A 21,975-nucleotide genomic window follows, 5' to 3' on the forward strand; every position below is an offset into this window, starting at 1 on the left:
ATGAATTTTATTTTGTATTTTACTGCTCTCTGTACTTTGATTTGAGAAAATGTTTGGCTTCAAGGTTCAGCTCTGTTGAATTGAACAGACTCTGCATCCAGTTTGAATTTATGGAAATGTCTGTTTTTATTTGTCATGTTGCATCATGGGGATAGCTTAGTGTCTTGTAAGTCCATATAAACAATCAAAAAAAATAAAAAAATAAAAAAATCAAGGGTTGGATTCAGGAATTTTTCTATCACTTTCTTTAAGATTGCTTTCCTCAGTTTTTCAAGGATGTAATGTGTGAATATTAATTACAAAAATCAGACATATTTATGTGGTTGACATTTGTACAGTTTGATGCAAAGGTTACACAGACGAGTGCGACTGTGCTGAGGAACAAACTCTGCTGAGTAGGTGACAGAAACTAACTCCACATGCAGATTAAATACACACAGAAGTGATGGGTGAGATGGTCTGAGTGATTGTGATTCATTTTAGTCAAGAATTTTAATATTAAGAAAGAAATAATTCCTAAAACCAAGAGAATGCCACGTTATGTGCTCTCTTAATAGTTTTTGAGTCCTAAAGCTACCTTTCAATCTTCAGCACTATAATCAGGGAATGACATGTACTTTATGAGGCTCAGTTAGAAATGAGCTGGAAGCCAGGGAAGAGTTTTAAAAGGTTCTCAGTCTGGTAATATGTCAGACACACAACCTGTGGTTTTAATTGGTGCTTAATTGCAGCGTGGGCAGTACATTAATAAGTTATTACCTTGGTCCTCTCTTGAGATACTAGCCAGGCAACTTCTCACCGGGTGCGTGTCATCACATCAAAACTTTGATTAAGGCAGTGGGAAAAGCTCAGACCCTGATCACATTTTTGTTCGGCTTCCAGGCTGATTTAAATGTAAATTCATTTTTATTTCAGCTCCTCCCATCTCGACAGTGTCTCTGTGAGGGAGCAGGGAGGGAGCTGAAAGAAAGAGGGCCATTTTTGCCCAGGTAAGCATATTTAGTTTGTGAGCGTTTGATTCTAAACTAATTTGAATAACTGTGTGAAAGCCAATTTGGTTTAATTGAGCTCTGCTCTTCTGAACACCTGCAACTAGATTAGTGACTGACATTAAGTTGTTTTGCTGCGCTGGGCCTCCAAGTGCTGCTTCAGCCGCTTCATAACTCTGGATTTACCTCCAAACAACACCATATGCTATGTGCTTTGCAGAATATGCAATGAGCTTGGCTTGGTGTTTCACAGAGCAGCAGTGAAATATGGCCAAGAAAGGGAAAATAATACCTGGGCTAATCCATTCTACTCTCCTATGCCTGAACACTGTGACAAAGGTGGTTTATTACCATTACCATCAGTGTATGATTATCAATATGTATTAGGGCACCTCACCATCGAGCAAAGCCCCAACAGGCCATGACAGGCCTAAAACAAACTACGTCTCTGCTCCATCGACGGGAAACATTAAGCACAGATGCACATCCCCCGGCACCACCCCAGTGTTAGCAGAGACCAGCATACACTCTCTCCTGGCCTCTGTCAGCTCTGTGTGCACCTGTGTGGCTGTATGATCTGTGCACCACCAAACTCACTGATCCACTATTACTGTTGGTGAGATATCTGTTTGAATTACATCTAATAACACAATGTAAAAGCACTCTATTACAAGTAAAAGTATGGAGGTATAATGCTAAAAAGAAAAGCAGCTTATTGTCACATTTCAGAAGCTGGAACCATGAAATACCTTGAATGTATTAGAGCTTTAGAAAGGATTAAAACACTATCAAAATAGTTGCAGGTCTTTTGATACTGGGGCTGATTAATGAAGTCGTAGTGGGTCAGTGCTGTTCCGAAAAAGGTCGACAGGGGGCGATCTGAGCTCAGCTACGTCACTGCGCAGCTGCTTGCGTCTGTTCACGTTCACGTTCAAGAGTGGTAGCAGAGTTAATATCAACAGTGTTGCTAACTGTTCTTAAAATATGTCTTCACAGGTAAGAGTACGCAAAAGAACTACTTTGGTGACAAAACACAGTATAAAAGTACACTATAACGCCAGTCAACACGATGAACATGTGTTTCTGTCGCAGATAAGACTGAATTTCACGTCTGCATGTAAGACTGTGATATGTGTATGTGGTGGACGCATCAGCAGTTAGCGCTAGCCGTTAGCTTTAGGGATTAGCCACGGCAGTTAGCATAAGCAGTGCACAGGCTGCTAATGATAGCCCTTATCAAGAGTGATATCATTACAGGTTAGTTTGAGCGCGGTAAAATGTGGCAGTAATGTAGACCAACATGTAGCAGTTCATGTGGTTTTACTTGACTTTTTTAAATTAACTATAAACATTGCTTTGTGTGTATAAATCTGTACAAAAGTTAAAACATACTGCTTGAAACTCCATTAGCTAGCATAGGCTAGCAGGTAGCACGGCTAGCTAAACTAGCCCAGCAAACAATTTAATCAGTTAAATGCGTAATACATGGTGAATATTGAAGAGTTGCGTTAAACACACAGAGTTTTACTCATGCACACCTGAAAATATGTTCATTAGCATATGTTTATGTGTGTGTGTTTTTGTTTTTTGCTAGAGGAAAAGGTAACTGCAGTGTACTCTTGTTTTTATTTCTATAATTCTGTACTCAGTGTTTAAAGTTAGGTTAAGGTTATTTCAGCCCAGTTCACAATCAAGAATGATAACAGAATTGATGCATGTTGAGATGAAATACACTGTTGCAACAGTGCAACAACAGTGTTGCTGACTGTTGTTATAAATATGTTTTGCACAGGTAGCACAGCCCCTGTGAAGAAATGTGTTGCACCAGTCTGGACCAAGTGTTTAAAGCCATTTAAGCCGGTAAGGTATAGAAATATTAAACCAGACATTGTTCTTGAATAGGCAGGCAGACAACAGTTTGGGATATTTACTGATTGTCAGCAGCTAGTTTAGTCCTAGTGACTGCACCCACCTGCAGCTGATGGTTCACGCATCATCTCACTTTTTAACGAAATGGGATTTTTAAATGTAGGTTAACCAGTGGCCTCCGACAGAGCATGGAAACAAGACAGTGTTGGAGTTACCAGAAGGAGTATTCATCCTCTTTTGGCAGAGTTTGCCACCTCCCGTCTTCTCAGCCCTCGTGTCAAGCTAACACATCCCAGACCAGATGAAAATGATTACCAGCCCATCGTGCTCCTGGTAAGACAGCAAACACATTTAGAGTCAAAGTAACATTACAGGGATTAGTAAATATAATGTAAAGTAACATAATGTAACTTTTACCTAACAACAGAGTTAGGCCTCTGCAGCTATGAGTGGTGGCTCATTCCTTTTGATCCGATTTGTTAATCAATTTTCAGGTCTGGAAAACAAAGCCTGTCAGTGGTTTCCTTGTTGGATGTTAGAACACTTACTCTGTTTAGTCTTTAGTATTTTTTAACTGATATTCAGTCACAGATTACTCTTGAACTTGCTGGGTTTGATTCTGGCAGTTTAAGATGCTTACTATCACTCAGTTATGATATTTAGTTACATCGTTCAAGGACAGGCAGGTAAAATAGTTATATAATGTTTCTTTAGAAAACACCTCAACTAAAATGCTAAAAACTACTGAAAACAGTAAAAAGGCAACTAAAGAGTAATTATTTTGCTTCCTTACCAAATGTGTTTGTGCCTGTATGCACTTCCAAAAACAACACAAGTTCACCTGACTGTAGTTAGCTCTTTGTTACTGATGATAAAACACATAGGTCACAACCATGTTCATATTCTATTTACTATTGCGGTGCAGAAATCTGAGGATACTCTTAGTGTTCTTTGTACTTTGGTGTACGTCTTTCTGTCCTGTGCATTTGTCAGATTTTACTCATCAATCATCAGTCCATCTTCACATGAAGGTGGCATAGTTAAGTTTCAGCAAACACCCCCTCAGTGCAGTGTTAAGGAATGGCGTTATTTCCACATCCTGCTTTGAGGGGGGCCCTCAGTGGAGTTTATGTGATGTATATCCACTTAGAGAGCCAAGAGATCCACATAAGGTTACTACTGTCACTATTCAGTAAACCTCAGCCTGCCTGAATGCTCCTTTCAGCAGGGAGGACGCACCGGTGTCTTGTTCACACTTTCATGCTTCGCAGGGTTGATTTAAATGTTTGTATTTTTGTGTCGTCCTCACACGACAAATGCTAGACTTTAGATAACACCAAATTATAGGTTACGTTTCCCTAATTAAACAAGATATTTATGGGAAAATCGTTGTACAAAAATTACTGCTGCGTTTGTTAATAATTCAAAGTGGCAAAGGCGTCATTCCCACCCTCTGTGCATTCAAGCTACTGAGGCGGGAACAAAAAAACGAATGCCTGCAGTTAAATGTCTCTTCAGCTGTTAAAGGATCAGCAGAAACCTTTACGTGTACAGTTTAAACCAACTAATATTAATGTACTAAGGGGTGATGATGATTTAAAAACATACCATGCTGAAAATCATCAATTAAATTGAAGGTGCTTTAAATCACACTCTTGTAAAATTTATATTTGTTTACTGTTGACTATGTGGGAAGCCATGTTCATTAGGCATCATGCCAGGCACTGGGGTTTGGGAAAACACACCAGACTTCCACATGAGAAACTTTGACTTCATTTCTTTAGTATGTAGCAGATGTAGCTCTTCGACTTTGGAAGAGATTTCTGCAAAGGCACAGAGAGGCAGGTCTGTGTATGTTTTTAAAAGACATCATAAAACTCATTTTCTTCCTTCACCTGCAATGGATTTCATAACTTTGCTCTTTTAGAGATTTGTGCACTTGTCCAAATAGTACACTTGTCCTTGTTTTTATTAATTGTCTCCTGTCTCTGTTACTTGCTCCTTTCTTTTTATTTGGTCTGTAAAGTGAAAGAGGATGCAGACTAGGATATTTAATAAATCTGCACTGAACATTTTGCCATTTCTAGGACATTGTATGAATAACAGGCCAGCACCTCAGACCAGCTTTAGAAGTCGGAAGGGACGCAGGGTGAAATAAAATGAATTCTGCAGGCCTGTAATAGGGGAGACATTAAGCGGAGTCAAACAGTTGTAAAATGATGAATGGTCGTTTCAATTTGAATACATTTACACAGAAGCAAAGCCTCAAATTGAGCCTAAAATTTGTTCAAGTACTCCCTTTACTTTCATACCTTAAAGTGGGAAAATGGTGTGGCAAATATTCCTACAGCAGTAAATTATTTTACGTCCATTTTTCTAGTGCGTGACTTCAACCATAGACCTGTATTTGAACATCTTGCTACGGCCTTTTTCCTTTCTGTTTCCTGGATAAACTGAGCGGAAATGTTCTGCGCTTTGAGCACCGTGTGAGCAATGAGAATGAATTTGGACAGCTGTAAAGGCACAGATAGTTACATTGTGCCGCGACAGCAAAACGGGATCCAGGAGAAAAGCCACTGAAAAGCCCTCTGTCAGTCGTTTTAGTGACAGAGCCGCGCCCTTGCTGACAGAGCCCAGGCACTCACCTGATAGCCTCTGCAACACTGTCTGATTACACAGTGGTTACATTCAGCTCCCATTACACAGACAGGTAAAGAGATAATGAAAAAATGAATGACTGAATTCATTATTCATTCATTCATTATTCATTCATCAGTTTAGCTGTTCTCCCTTCTTAGTTCACAATGCAGCCATTGTGGGGAAACTTAAAAAAAATATATTTTTTTTCTTCCATTTTCAAAATTTAAATTGGACATTTGATCCTGTTTATGTGAGTTAAGCTCTGCACTCCCAGAGGAAATCAGTTCTCAACCACAGTAGTGGTGTTGAAAATAATCGCTTCTACGATGCATCGTGATGCGGACGTGGACCGTTCTGCATCAATGCAGTGACACAGCTTTCATCGATTCGATCGAATCGATTACAGCCTCCTGATGTTGCTTGATGACTTTCCGCCCTCGGACAATAAAGTTCTAAAGTTCAAAATGACCTCCTGTTAGCAACACATGGGATGTAGCAGCGTTAGCCGTTTTCTCCCTGAGAGGCTAACAGCTGCCACTGTAAAGGAAACAGTGAACCCAGCCCAGACAAGAACTGATGTGAGGCTGCTGTGACATGTTAGTGAGAACATGTGATTCCTGGACTTTGGTCTGATGGAACAGTAACGGTTCATTACATTAGAGAGGACTGACAGATGATTTCATCTGGAGGAGCTGCTGTCTCATGTCTGTCATGTTTGTCATGTTCTCTACATTCAGGAAGTGTCCTTTCTCAGAGCAGGAGACAGCTGCTAAAAGCTGAAGCTCCACTGCAGAAGGATTAGTTTGGTTTCTGAGGCTGGAACAGTTTCACACACAAATATAGAAAGGCTAGACCTGTACTAGTTATTTATTTTGGTTTGTAATGTAAAGACATTTATGTTGACTTTAATTTCTAATGCACTTTTTAAATAATCAAAAGGGAGTTCATATTTATCTGACTGCTTTTAGTCATTGATGAAAAAGTGGGCAGTAAAGTAAAGATGCACAGCAAGCTAGGCTGACTGACTAGTTAGTTCACTTTGCGAGCATCACCACTGATTCTAACCTGAGCTGTTCATGTTATTTTAACAGCTATTCTGTCATCAGCAGCTCCTGCACACTCAGCGTTGTTCCCACATTATGCATGTACCGGGGGGAGGGGGTCTAAGTAGCATTAGCGTTGTCCCTCTCATGGGTCCACTTGTGGAGACAACAAATGCCCAATGTCACAAATTCAAAGCAGCTGGTAGTCTTGTAAACACTGCATGGGATTACATTACTGGGATTTAAATCACGACACAGAAGAACTAATGTGTGGAGTCACAGAATAAAGGGAGAGTTGCATATAAAAGCAAAGTGAAATAGTTCTGACAGATGGACTGCTGGGGTTGTTATAAGCATAACACCAGTGACCTGCACAGGCTGTGTGTATTCAAAGAAGTCACCTGAAAAACAGCAGCAAACTGTGGCAGCTGGTGAGAGTTTGTGCAGTTCTGAACTGCCTGTAGGAGATTATTCTGAAGTGTATTTCCTCTACACACACTGCTGTCACACATGTAGTTCATTTAGACAATAGTGGATGGGAAAATCAATTAAATGCCTTTAAAATGAACACAGGCTGAAGAAACACGCAGCACTGAAGCTAAAGTTGTGGAGGACCTTCACATGACACTCTGCATAACAAACACAATTCAAGGCTACAGCCAACCATCAGTAAACACAATCCCACTTTTTCACTATGTCCTCTCGATCATACACATCCTTGGAAGGAACATAATACTGGGCCGTAGTGGTGATTAGTACATTTGCCTTTTGTACATTTCCTTTTTGCAATTACATTTGCTCGCCCAGGGCTGTGTAAAAACATTAATCTGGCTCCTGGCTTAACCAATCACAGGAAGAATTAGGGGCAGTGACATCATCAGAGCTGTGAAAATGACTGAAAATGACTGAAATGACTTTGTTCTGACCTGGTTGTACTTGAGGTTAATTGTGATGTGCTTAGAAAAAGGGGACAGGTTTGTTTGAGTCCAGAAGGAGCTGTGGATGAGAGTGGAGTGCTTTGTGTACCACCTGGAAACCACTGCAATTTTCTTTCATCCTAATATTTTGCTCGAAAGGGAGGAGCCCTTCTGTGTCCTCTGGTGCAGCACACAACTACTTTTTAAATCCTCACAAGAATTTTAAACATGAAACTACTCACTGTTTTCTGTAATTGTATCAACATTCTGTGTGTACAGCTTGTTAAAGTCTGTGTCTGTTAAAAGTAAACTGCAGCACCAGAGTAGCAGCCAGGAACACAATTCATGAAATTAAATTGTCAACACACTTCTCATGTAAAGATTATCTACTTGTTGTAAATGTAAACAGCACATTTCATCTGTAGGAAACGATGTTCAGCGAATGACTCGGATCGCTCGGGCCGCTGGTTTCTGCCGTGCTGTCTCGTCCTCCTGACAAGCATAAGCAACGCTAACATGGATTGTAGGCTATGAACAGTGACGTCTCTCTAATTGGCTCGCCGCTGTCTGTACTGATTTACAAGTGTATTGAAGCTGCTTTCTCATGCCATGCACATTATAAACAATTGGACATGGCTCCTGCCCTGCAGCTTGCTCACAATTACTTCAGTTCAATCTGCTGTCTGTGCGCCTCAGTGTGTGTGTGAGAGAGAGGGTGAGAGAATCTGTACACACTGTACTACAATTCATATAAAAAATATTTGTTGGAGAAGTACTGAGATCTACATAAGTAAAAGTAAAAAACAATCCATAACAAAAAATCATTATTTTACTCACAGAAACAGCAATGAAATATACTTTAAGTATCAAAAAGTAGTTTTAACTACTTTATAAACTGTTGGGATGATCATTTTGAATGAATTATATTTTGGTAACACATTATATTAGGATACACACATTCAACACAACGTATGACATCACAGTCCGTCACTATATAATCATTTAAAAGATGTTCTACAAGTTCTACAAATACTTTGTTATAAACAGGAGTCAGGTTTACCCAATATCCTGCTTTAATGTTACAAATATGAATTTAATGTTCCTTAAGTTTTTTCTTTGATAGATTGTGAAAAATTTTAAGCTCAATATTATCAGATTGTGTCTCTTTATAGTGAACAGGAGTTATCTGTTTTTATTAGAAGAGAAGATTGTTTTTCTTTTAAATGTCTGGTTGAGCTCAGTAATAAAAATGTCAGATGATATTTTATTGTTAGTTTTGTGATTTGAATGGAAGGAAGTGATTGTGTTAAATCAGCAGATGATATTGTCTCATACTGATCGCTGGATCATCAATGGAATCGAGTTGAAATTATATCGTGGCAGACTTTGTGATATTGGCAAACATCAAATCATTGTCCACTGAATCGATATAATATCGTTATCTATCTGTCTATCTATCTATTATCTATCTATCTATCTATCTTCTGTCCATCTATCTATCTGTCCATCTGTCTATCTGTCTGTCATCTTCATCTGTCTGTCTGTCATGTCTGTCTCATCTGTATCTTCTATCTGTCTATCTATCTATCTATCTATCTATCTATCTTCTGTCCATCTATCTATCTGTCTGTCTGTTTTTTTTTTTTTTTTTTTTTTTTTTTTTTTTTTTTTTTTTTTTTTTTTTTTTTTTCTTTATCTATCTTTTTTTTTTCTTTTCTTTCTTTCTGTCTTCTTCTTCTGTCCATCTTATCTGTCTATCTGTCTATCTATCTATCTATCTTCTGTCTGTCTGTTGTACTCTTTGTCATACTGCATCCCAGGTCTTTTGTTGTTGGGGAAACAAAGTCTTAGTGACTCACATCTACCATGACATTAAGTAATAACACATAGACAATTCTGTTGACTCAGCACACACCCACTGAGGCATTGAGAAGAAAAAAAAGAAAAAAGTTGAGCAGTGCAACAGATTAAAAAAAAAAAAAATCCTGTGCCCAGTCCGAGAGGGGAAGTTTTCCATTTTATTTTTCATTTTCATTATCTGTCTGGTGAAAGTATAAATGCCAGGAGGATTAGAGAAATTACATGGGCTCTCGCCTTTCCTGGCCTGGTGCTTATCCTCCTCTCTGCTTATCTCTCTCTCTCCTTCTTTTTTTCATCCGTCGCTCCCTTACCTTCTTCGCCCTGCTCTCTCCGTTTACCCACCATCTTTCCCACTCCACTGTCCTTTTCTCTCCTCTTTGCCCGTCTCTATCAGTCTCTCCATGTCATAGCTGCTCTCTTGCCTTCTTCACCTCGCTCCCCTGTGACATACCCCTATTTCTCTCTCTCTCACCCCATCTTCGTTTTTAACCGTGCGGCTGCTTCTCCTGCCACTGTTTTTGTGAGTGTCTCTCTCTCACCGTCCTGCTGGCGCTCCCAATGCGGCTCACGCTGGATCAGCATGACTGGCCCCTATGGGTCCTGCTGGCCGGCCGGTTCTCAGCAAAGAGAAGTGTCTTAAGAAGGGCCCTCCTAATCCTTAAGATCTATTACAGATAGCAGGGCTAACACAGGCGACAGAGATTAGAGGGGGCAGATACTGACTGTATTGATTGGCCTTCTCATCCTGAGGCCAGCCCATCAGCTAGCTCATGTAATAGCATGCTGTAATGAAATTCAGTGAGTACGTCAGAGCCAGCAGCTTGAAATGCATAAAGACTGGACTAAACTGAGGGGAGCTGGTGATACTGTAGAGCCCTGCACTGAGGGCAGCGGACAGAGTGCCTGCTGGTGTGCCACTTTAAGTGGAGGTTATCATCCCTAAATATGTGCAGGCCCACAGTGGCCCAAATTTGCTGAAAGGAAAAAACACTCTATGTTTGGACCCAAGGGTGATTTTTTTTCCTGTAATGTCATGAACTTGTGTTTCACTGAGCTGGTTGGGGATTTTTCTTTGGCAGTCATATTTAGGCATGGTTCTGGAGCCAAAAAACAAAAACCAGCTGGACCACTCACTTTGCAGTCTATTACTGGAGGTTGCAAGGCCAAATTCATTTTGTGCTTAGCTCAAAAAGATATGTGCCAAATTTTTACATTTTTGGATTTTGATAAATGTTGGAAGCGCCCAAGGCTCATTTAGGTTGGTACTTTAAAATTAGGATCAGTATGAAACACTAATTAAACTGATACTTCATTTAAAATAAAGACTGATGATGGTGCAAGCATCTCATCAAATATATAATTGGAATGGAAAAGACTTACTAAGTTTAAAAAATGTTTCACATTTTATTTTACAGGTACAAAATGTTAAATGTATCAAGAGAAATGGGATTTGAATGTTCAAATTGCTGGTAATGACAGGAATTATAGTCTTTATTGGGAAACATGCTGTATACACCAGCATTGGCTCTGGGAGGCATGAGCTCAGAGAATACACATAATATCATCAATTATATGTGGTGGACAATGGTATGTCCCAAACATAGAGACTGAATTAAAGCATTTATCTCCATCCAAGTAATATTATGCTTTCTACAAATTTTACTAGAAAGTTATTAATTTTTTTTCAATAAATATAAAATCCTGCCAAAAAGACAAAAAACCGAGTTGCTCTGAGTTCATACAACACTGAGTTCATAGTTTTTGAATATTTCTCCCCCTGCAGTGGTAATCCACAGCGTAAGTGGTGGACTCGTTGTTGAAGGCCATGTGCAACAGTACTGGGCTCTGTTGTGTAATTTCAATGCAGTGGCCACAGTCACAAGTGTGTGTCACATGATGGTTTGAGTGCATATCTCTTTTCTATGCACTTGCTCCACCAAAGAAAGAGCTGGAGAATCATCAAGAGATTTCCTGAGAGAAATTCTCAATTTACTTTAAAATCCAAACAAAAACACACAGTCATCCTTTGTTTGTTGCTTAAAATCTGTTGTGTAGAAGACAGATTTCTGGCTGTTAGTGTGACCGCTTCCCTATGATAGAACAGTGTCATTACTGCTTTATGTAAATACAGTTTACATTGAAATGATATAATTATTTGGCTGTATAAGCTCTTCATCTTCATCGCAGGAGAACTAACGACACTCAGGCTCTGCTAACCAAAAAAAAAAGATGTAAGTTTCTCCCTTTTTATTTCAAAGGAGAGCATAGGAAATAATTAACAGAGCAGATATAGTATGTACGCAGTAGCTAAAGAAAAAATAAACATTAAAACTGATTTCAGTTGGACTTAAACCCTCCAAGAGCCACATCAAAATAATGATTTTAATGACATTTACACACACACGCACACGCACACACACACACACACAGCATGCCTTATTGGCACCCAGTGAGACAGTTTTGCAGATTATGCCCTGGTGAGCTTTCATTGAAATGAATGGTCCAACATGTTAAGATTCCACATGACTTTAATGTATTGCCTCCAGTGCATTGGCTCCATTTTGAAGGACTTTACTGGCACTGTCCACCAGGTGCAACATGACAGCTGAGTACAGAGGATGTCTCCAGCAACAAGAAATGAACACAGATGAACAGAGGACTGTACCTGTTCAGTGTATCCAAAAGTAAACCTGAACCTTAAAACATGATCTTTCAGTTTTAGTTATTTGGTGTGTGACATACCTGCCATGATATACACTAATAGGCAGTTTTCTCACTTATCTCTTCTGGAGTGTTATGTAAGTAATGCATAAACCAACAGCTTCTTGATGTACACAATACTGTATGAGAAGTACATCTTAGTGTGGCTCATTTTATTGGGAGAATTACAGTTTTTCATTTGCTTTTCAAACAGAAAAGTAGAACAAAACTGACAGTTAGATCCCTAAGAGAACATATACGTATTCAATGTTCAAATAGCTCACAGTTTCCCATTTCGACCATCTGTCTGCCTCCTTTTTTAAAGCAGTTTATGTTTCCTTTCTGTTTTTGTTTCTCTCTGTCTTTCATTGCAGGACACCACCACAGCGCTTTAACTACATTATTACAACAGAAAAAACTCTAGAATTTGTTCTGATTTATTACCAAACAATGCACTATTCCTTAATGTTTAAATCATTCAAGGAGGAGAGCAGAGAGTAAATATAGAAAACATGTGACATTTATTTTTGGCATAACACTGTCAAACATCTGTTATCTATTTTAAAAGCTTACTACATCTGGCCCTGGTTAGACCTCTTTTAAGCCTCTTTCTCACGCACGCCGCCTCCTTAGGCCTCCATGCTTGGAAGGAGCAACAGCCCCCCTGTCCCCTGGGTTTAGCTTGATGCAATGGATTGCCAACAACACGCTATAGCTACAAGGCCTCTGCTAATCACACTATTGATCCTGTAATTCCACCCATTTGAAACTCTTTACCCCGGTGGGCGGTATCAATGAATAAAGTCCAATTCCCAGTCTCTTCCCTCGTTCGCAGAGGCACCTGGTGTCTCTTGGGAGGTGATTGAGACCTGTGCGCCTTCTCCACATCACAGCCCAGCTCTCTCTTTAGTATTCAGCCGCCACAGACTCCACAGGAAAGTCTGCCACGTTGAGAACAAACGCAAATGGAGAATGGCTGATCGACCTCCTTCCCTTTGACTGCATCTGTGTGGAACTGTTGTGGTGTATTGTGTTGTTTTTTTGTTGTGCAAGTAAAGATTGTCACATCAGTGCAAAGAACTGGGATGCAAGAGAGGAGAAGCCTTAGAATGTGAACTCTTATGGAATATCAATAGGCAGAGTAATGGCCTAGTTTTCGAGGTGGCAGAGAAGGCTTTGGTCCGTTGCATGTCACTTCAAAAGCTGGGCCTCTAGAACAAAAACACAAATACACATCTTATTGTCCCAACAGCTATCTTGTGATTACACAACGTCCCCAGGTAGTTAGTTTGTCTGTCATATTGTCAGTGAATTAGATTAACTGTGACAAACCTCCTTGACGATAATTATGCTTTACTACGACGGGAGCAAACTCAGCAATGCATGCTCTCCCGAGAAAAATCAGGCTGAAATTTACGACATCACTCTGCGTGTGCACTTTGCAATAACGCAGATGGCGCGAAGCAGCTAATGGTGGGTTTAATTTTTCTCAGCACTTTGCATCATATTATTGACCCTTTTACTGTGGATCTATGAGAAGATGAGCTTGAAGTCCCAGTGTCATAATGTAATGTTTTGTATGCCTTTTAATTAGACATGCTGCATTAAAGAGAGAGAGAGGAGGAGGAGAAGTGGGAAGGAAACATATTGCAGTGAGAGATGCCAAATCACTTATTCTTGTTTACATATGTCCTTGAGTGGATGTAGGTCAGAGGGCAGGCATGTTAGAATGAGAAGGACATGATGAAGACGTGAGGTGAAGAAAAAAACAGAGATGGGGAGCTGAGGATTATAGAAATAAGAATAACAGGAAGGACAAAAAAATAAGAACAGGATTTACATATAGTTCTCAAATGGATTTACAGGGAAAGAGACTCTATCTGATAGATTTCAGAGAGTGTATCAGTGGTTCTGAGAATACGTAGGTGAGCTCTGTGTGATGTTGACTCCAGGATAAAAGTATTACATGAAATGAGCTTAAGTACTGTAGGCAGAGAAGAGCAGATGAAGTGGTGTCATTTGGAATGGGAAAGAAGTGAATCGGTTGAACCAGAAATGTGGTTTCCTCTCTCGCTCCAAAAGTAAGAGCCTAAAAGAGGCAGTGGACACATGATAGCTGGAGGGGATTTTAAACAAAGCTGCTCAGGCAAAAAAAGACAGATGACAGTCGATGACATGACCAATGTCTTTCCTTAATTCTGATTTATAACTTGGGTCTAATGCTCTGAGCTTTGGACATCATTTTTATCGGTTATGGTGACCTGGCAGCTTCGATTATTTCCAACCAGTTTCCAGGCATTTTTTTTTCACTACTGGCAGAGCGAGCCAAGCTGTTTCCCCTCGGTTAGGAAGTGAACTTTACTTTCAAACTGAAAGCGAGTGCACCCAAAATGTCAGTAATAATCTCTTGTTACACAGAAAGTGTAACTGTGACAGAACAAGTACAGTTGAACCAGAACTTTCTGATGTGCCATGGACAGTTTTGTCAGTAATTTTACTGTTGACTAACTTGATTGTCTGACCACTCATGTCTTTTCCTGTTGACTTCTTTTTTAGCAATATTGCCACATTCTCAGATCTCTGAGTGACAGTGGTTCTATTACAGGTCAGATGAATGGCTAAAACAAAAAGGGGACGCCACCTAGTAGCAGTCATCCTTTAAGAAATCTAAAATGTCAAACAGAGGATAAAAAAGTGTTTTGCATTGAGTGTTAATGTGGTAAAATCTGCTCATCAGATTTAGGCATTTAGCCCATGCAGCGCGGTCACACCTGTTTCCCAAGGTCATAAAAGTTTAAACCTTCATTTACGGATCCAGGCCAAACCGAGTGGAACAGCTCCTTCTGTTTTTTGAGTGTTATTGACAGATTGAAACTCCATGACAATATTTTCTTGGTACTTAATACCAAGCCTTCAGCAGACCTTATATCTACCCAGCTATTATTAGCTCCAGCGACTCACACGGACCTCTGGACGATGAGGGATTGCCATTGTTCAGCCTCTCACTCTGTGGTTCATGTGCTGCTTCCTTTTCATTATGGTCCAAAGAGATAATACCACTCAACAAACCCTAACCGCCCATCCCTTCATTTGCTCTCATCATTATCGAAAGTAGTGATTGTGCTGCTGTGGCCCCCTCCCTTTCTTGCCCTCGACTCACCCTCTTTCTCTGTTATAAGAGGCGCTCTTTGCACTCAGCAACGGCCCATTAAAGTTGTCCCACAGCAATAAGCCTTTGTCTGTGTGACCAAACAGTTGATGCTTGATAAGCGTAATCCTGGCCTGTGTTTTAGTCCCCTGAATGGCGCTGTGTGGGCTGTGAGGCCCTTCACAAAGCTGTTAGCACTAAATTGCTCACTCTTGCTTTGCCTTTTGTCTCTGGATTTGTGAAACACTTTGAGCCGCTTTGCAGTTCTGAGGGCAGTGGCCTCTGTGGGATGGAGTTTATTGAGGACTGTGTTTTGTAGCTGAACTGACCACACAGAAACACGACGTGGCCCAGTTCCATTTGTTTATTGCAAAAGTTTAATTCCTTCATGGCTTTGCTATGATATATATTTTAAAATGAAGTTTAAGTCAGCTTAAAGTTTTCTAATAGCATGCGTCTGAATAACATATGGCAAAGTAGCTCATCTAATTTTGTATAAAATTGAGCTGTCAACTAATTTGTGTTTGTCAAAAAAAAAAAAGAGCGGCTGACAGAGGACTGAATCATGTAACAGCTTCACAGCTACTCAACACGTTTTTCAGAATTAAAATTAAGTCATTAGTTTTCATCTACCAAACCACTGTTTAATGGATAGACTGACTGAAATGTATCCTCTCTGCTGAAATACTGCATCGTACAAAAGGCGCACGTTTGTGCAGCAAAACAGCAGTGGCCCTTTTTTGTTTTAAGATGGTTGTCAAAGTGATTTTCACTTTATTTCCTTGGGTTGTGAAGTGTAAACATACGTCTTCCTGTCACTGCTTTTATTCCCCCATTAAGTCTATGGTCACCCACATCCAACTAGCTTTAGCCACAATCCCATTAATCGCATTAGCACTCAAAGGGGAAGCAGCCAAGTTGGATTAATTGGCCTGTGCTATGCAAAGCAGGCACAATGTAACAGGAATTCAATACAGAGGAAGGCTGATGAGTGATTACAAAAACATTTCACTGCCTGCCCAAAGTTTAGCAAGAAATTATCTCATGCTAAGTGTTCTTTCCTGTGTTCCTCTCCTGTAGACGCTCCTTTTGTCTCTGTATGAATTGACTCTGTCTGCAGCTGACAATGGCTGAAATGCCAGTGCCCTGTTTTCTCTCTGTGTGAGATGTCAAAGCGTGTCAACATTCTCCACCATCACTCAATTCATATTTGTGCAGACTTGAGCCAAGCTAATGCATCCTGTATGTCCCCTCTGGGCTCCCATACATCAGCCCTTGACCCACGGGAGAGGTTCAGGAAGGAGGGATCATTCATTATTTAAATGTCTAAGGCATATTTTTTTCTGGATGCAGTGAATCTGCAGGAGGACATTTGGGTTAATGTGGTTGTCATAGATCCACCAGACACAGAGTCCCACTGTGGAATATGAAGACCTCAGTGTGGTCAAATATGCACACATTTGCAAAAACTAAATTACCATGCTAATGTTGCTACGACTAAACTGAAACTATTTTGTTGAAAACTCAATATTTGAGGTTTGAAGTTCAAGTTGTGTAATGTGAATGAATATGGATGGTGACTAGCAGTTTTACCTGGCTCCATTTTAGGGCACCATTACACACACTGGCTGCTTTTTTTTTTAAAGTTGGACACATTATTATTATCTAAATAAATAAATCTGATATTAAAATTAAAAGTGATTAAAATGATGAATAATTCTCGGATGCAAATGCTGCTGTGATAACTGTTTCATTCTATCACAATTGTGCACGAGAGCTTAGCACCAGACCTTTCTTTTTCAAACAAAACACACCTGCAGTCAAACATAATACAGATGACGTAAGACATTCATAGTCCATGCAGTGCACTGCTACACTGTCACCGGTGGACAAACAGTCTGTTGTGTGATCAACGAGCTTGTGTTGGAAATCATGGCACAGCTACAGTCTGTGCAATACAAAAGTACCTCATATATCTGGAAAATGCCTGCAATAACTGAATGCTATGAATAATGTACAGTGTACAGTATACAATAAATAAGCAATGAGTTTCTTTTTACCAGTCTCGTGTGTCTCTCAACGAGCCTTGGTTATTTCAAAAGGTTGCACATTCATCAAAGGTGCTGGCAGAATAAGAAAGGTCAAGGTTGATGTTTTTCTCCTTTGTTTTTCCTTCGTCTTCTGTTTTTTTGGACCCATCAGACAGATAGTGGAAAACAGATAACTGGATACTTATTGTATGATAGAAAAACACCTGTCTTAAGCAGGGAATGGATAAACTGGCAGCAGATATAGATAGATGTATCACCATGCTTCTCTGGGAAATTCCAGACTACTGTACACATTAAACATAGAGGATTAAGTGTTTTTCCTGAGGCAAGAATGAATATTTAATCAAACCTGGGCTAAAATATCAATTAACATTGCAATAAACTAGAAAAAAATGGTCAAAGGAAGCAGTACATGTTTACCAAATGACTATGAACACACCAGCCACACAGAACAGATGGATACCTGGTCCAACCCAGATGAACATTTGATGTTTGCTAGATTTGAAACATCTGTTTTTTTCTACCTGTACTGAGATCAGATCGAGTGTGGATGATTGTGTGATTTCACTGTATGATTCACTGATGTCGCTGTATGGTGACAGTCTGTTGTCGACTCGTCATTAATGACGTTTTAAGCGTCTGATATTTGACAGAAGTTGTTTTGATTTCATTCAGGTGAGATAAACATGCAAGTCTACTTTTAAACCACAGTTTATTAATGACCAAACTTAAACTGTGCTTTGCCATACAGTTTAAGTGCACATTTTTAATGCACTTTAAATATACTGCTCTGATTTTTCACTTGGGCCCAGTGAACCTATCATACTGTATGTACAGTGAGCGTTCAGCTGATTCTCATTGAGAGCGAACGTGGCCTTCTGATTAAATTGCTGGCTCTGCGACTTAATCGTCAGTGAAACATCTTTTATTCATTACATTGGCATTATAGCCTCATAGGTCTTTGGTGCCTGGTGGAGCAGACCTGTAATTCACTGAAAATATAACTCACTGGATGCAACAGCGACGTCATGTTTTCTGACTGCTAATTGCATTGTCAGACACCCCTGGTGCTTCTGAGACTTTCAGGCCCTCTTTATATATACAACTGTAACCTCGGAAAGAGCTCACCAGTGTGATTTGCATCATCTTTTCCCTCCAGTGTCTCTCCCCTTTAAGGTGTTTCAGAATTAAAACTCTTTAAATGTCATGGCTGCAGTGTCTTGGGGTGATGGGTCTCAGATGGTTGCACTCAGGAGCATTACAGAGTAAATCTGAAACACTGCTGTACACACACACACACACACACACACATCCTCATGCACTCTTGGCTGAAACCTAAATATAGTATCTTATAGTAATAATAAAAAAAACAATTAATTCGAAACAACATGGGCTTGAGTCTCTGGCTTGTTTGTGTTTTGGTCTTTAGACCTGATTCTCAGGAAAAGTAGCCAAAGGGTGAAAGTTCATATTAATTATCAGGTTATTAATTAAAAACAGCTTATAACTAAATCCATGTACATGTATAAATGCAGCTCTTCTACTTCTGATTAGTGAGAAAGCAACAAAATGTCATCATCTTTCTTTAAAAAAAAAATCTGATTAGCATGATGAATTATGAACACACTCACATATTCAGGCTGTGACAGTCTGGACTGATGACACCACAGAGACTTTATATTTACAGTTTGTCAGTAAACAATAAACCATCTGTTGCCTTTTTGTCACTTGTCACTTTTGACACTTGGACACTGACGATGCAAAATGTAGAGAGATCCACAGCCTCCGATATCGACCACAATCATTGACCACTTGTCCACTTGGGGCATTAAGCCTTTAGTGTTTAACAAAATAGCATCTGTTGAAATGAACAGCTTCAGGTCTCTGTCAGACCAACAGAGCATGAAGATGTGAATGAGATGTAAGACAACATCTGCCATATAATGGATGCTGTAATTCAGAATGCTCCGCATGATAAATTTCTTTAAGTGCTAGGACTCCTGCTAACCTTGGCAGTGGTTGTGACAGGCTTCAGACACAGAGTTAGTGTAGACATTAACTTCTGGACGAGCCAACAACTGTAGGAAACTTGAAAATCCAAATGTCTGCATCCGTTTTAATCGTAAAGTCTTTGGTACCTCCAGCATCACTTGTAACATGTCAAATGGTGATCTTAATGGATTCTGTTTGTCTATAAAGAGTAAAATACAGTTTTGTTATACAAGCAAGAAGCCTATTCTCATCATAATCTTGATGAGTTCTGATCAAAGTATCCATGACAATGATGTTGTTTTGTAATGCTGGTATGTGTGCCTGTTGGTGACTGTGATGGATTGACGTTCATAGTCCACAGATGATAAATCCTACTGATTTAGATGATGCTTTGACTTTTTACTGGCGCCACCATGAGATACATATTTGTGTTTTTGTATGTCCCAATCAACTGGATTGATTACCATCAAATTTGGTGCAGACATTCTCATTCCCATCAGGAGGAACTGTAATAACCTGTGATTCCTATACTTTACATGTAGCGCCATCGTCAAGTCAAAATCTTAACTTGCCCAGTACTTACACTAAAGATGAATATGATGAACATTATACCTGCTAAACAGCTAGCAGCAGTTGTGGCTAAGGTCCCTGGCTCCTCCAGGCTGCATGTTGAAGTATCTTTGGGCACGATAGTGAACCCCTTATTGTCCCTGATGTGCCGTGGATGAATGTGTGAAGTGCTTTGTCTGGTTGTTAAGACTAGAGAAGCGTGGTATAAATGCAGTCCATTTAAACATGAGCTTGTTAGCATTGTTGACTTGTTAGCTCCCACTGACCTTAGCATTTACCACTGGGCCAGAGAACAGAGCTGCTTGCCTGGCTGCAGACTCTTGTTTTTATATTTCTAGGCTGCTGTCTAATGGTCTTGATTGTCTTTAATATTTCAGTGAAGGTCACCCTCATGTGTTGTAGTTAAATCCCATAACTGGCACCTGTATCTACTCTTCACCTACTTGTGTGTGTGTTTAGAAGTTGTCACTGAATAGTTGAATACTTCATTGCAGATTCCAGAGGATGAACATGGTAAAAAAAAATGTGTCAGCTTGCATGGAAAATCACAAACAACTCTCCTCAAGGTGCCTTACAATTAAACTCTAATTACAAATGACTGTACCTGTTAGACATTCAGCTCCATACCCTGCCGTGTACACTGTGCTGCAAGAAAAGGTTTTTAGTGAAAATAAGCTATTCAGTGTAGACAAGTAGAAAGGATTTTATTCAGTGAATTCTAACTATATTCTTTTAAGTCTGAGGTCACGGTTTAGCTGTGGATCAGAGGGAGAAAGTTAGGCAGATACCCTGTGAACTCGTGCGCTCTGGAGAACTCTACTTCTTATTCTCCAAGGGTTTACTGAAGTAGAACTGTAACAATTTCTATTCTGATAGGAAGCAAGTATGTGGACCGAAGGGCAAAATCAACTAAAACTGTTTGATCTCCACACCAGCTGATTTACATTTGCAGACCACAGTTCTAATCTGCCCATTTAGAACCACCAAATAAAGGAACAGAGACAGAGAGAGAGAGACTGACCTGAAGCCAGTGAAGCCTAGTGTTTTGTACCCCTGTCCTCCCCCCATCCTCCCCTCCCTCTTATTTTAGGACTGCCTTTGCCTCCTTGTCTCTCTCTCTTTTTCTTTCAACATCTGTCCCATCACTTTCTGTTGAACTGACTCTCCTCTCTCCAACTCTCTCCCTCCATCTTTCATTCTCTGTTCTCATCTCCCTGAAGGGTCTCCATCTTATCTCTGAGATAAGCTGAACTGCCACAGAACCACATTGGTCTTCATCTCTGTCTGTATTCCTCCCTTCTGGGTTTATGGAGGCACATTTGGGAGGATAGATGCAGTTTAATGAAGCATTCACAGTGTGCGTGTGTCTTCAGTGTGCGCACGTGTGTGTGAGTGTGTGGCGCCAAATCACTTTTTACTTCCTTGGATACTCGAGAAATGAAGGGAGGCGCACCTCCTGCACACTTGACAACATTATAAACCTCCATGGTCTTTGAACCATGAGGCCCCTTTGGACTCAACATCAAATAGTTTCCTGTTCAAGGAATTTATTCTGAACTTCTTAATGTAGTAGATATCCCTTGTGCGTTTACCTCGTGAGATATAATACGCCCAAAAACATGCTGCACATCCAAAGTGTAAAAATTCATTTAAATTCCCCATTACTTTGTTGCTGTTCTCTGCATAAATAAGAGGAAAAATATCATTCTCTATTTTGTTGGCTGTATTCCTGCATACTGTAAGATCTCCTCATTCATCATCTCATTCTCTCTCTCTTACATAATGAACACACAAAGACACCACCCACACACACACACACACACACACACTCTCTCTCTCTCTCTCTCGCTGCTTTCGTTCACCCCGCTGGCACAGGTGGTCCGCTCCTCACCTCATGAGAAGCACGCCTGGCCTTACTGCCGGTATGATCTCCCATGAGCCTCTGCTCTACCATTCTGAGTGAGACAGGAAGGAAGTACAGTTGAAAACCTGATCTGCTCTGTTCAGCTGCCGCTCGCTGCCATCTGGCTGCCCAGCATCGCGTGGCAGTACGATGATGCGTGCAGATGTAGGGGAAATCTGTTTGCTTCCAGTGTTGGTTGTTTGGTTTATAAGGGTGGCAGACTGGCAGATGTTAATGGTATGCATGTATGCACATATAGTGCAGTATATAAAATATTCCTGCATCTCCAGTGG

The 21,975-nt window shown here is 40.1% G+C and overlaps 1 long non-coding RNA gene across 2 annotated transcripts in view; it reads left to right on the plus strand.

Moving 5' to 3' along the window:
• The first annotated feature begins 1,909 nt into the window (after positions 1 to 1,909).
• Positions 1,910 to 21,975, plus strand: part of LOC127143093 (uncharacterized) — a 65,768-nt gene continuing 45,702 nt past the window's right edge. For both annotated transcript variants that reach the window (XR_007814279.1, XR_007814278.1), the window contains exons 1-3: positions 1,910 to 1,985; positions 2,782 to 2,849; positions 3,022 to 3,191. This is a non-coding gene — a long non-coding RNA (uncharacterized LOC127143093). The remainder of the gene's footprint in view (positions 1,986 to 2,781; positions 2,850 to 3,021; positions 3,192 to 21,975) is intronic.

The sequence above is a fragment of the Lates calcarifer genome, linkage group LG12, assembly GCF_001640805.2.
Source record: "Lates calcarifer isolate ASB-BC8 linkage group LG12, TLL_Latcal_v3, whole genome shotgun sequence".
Classification (NCBI taxonomy): Eukaryota; Metazoa; Chordata; class Actinopteri; family Centropomidae; genus Lates; species Lates calcarifer.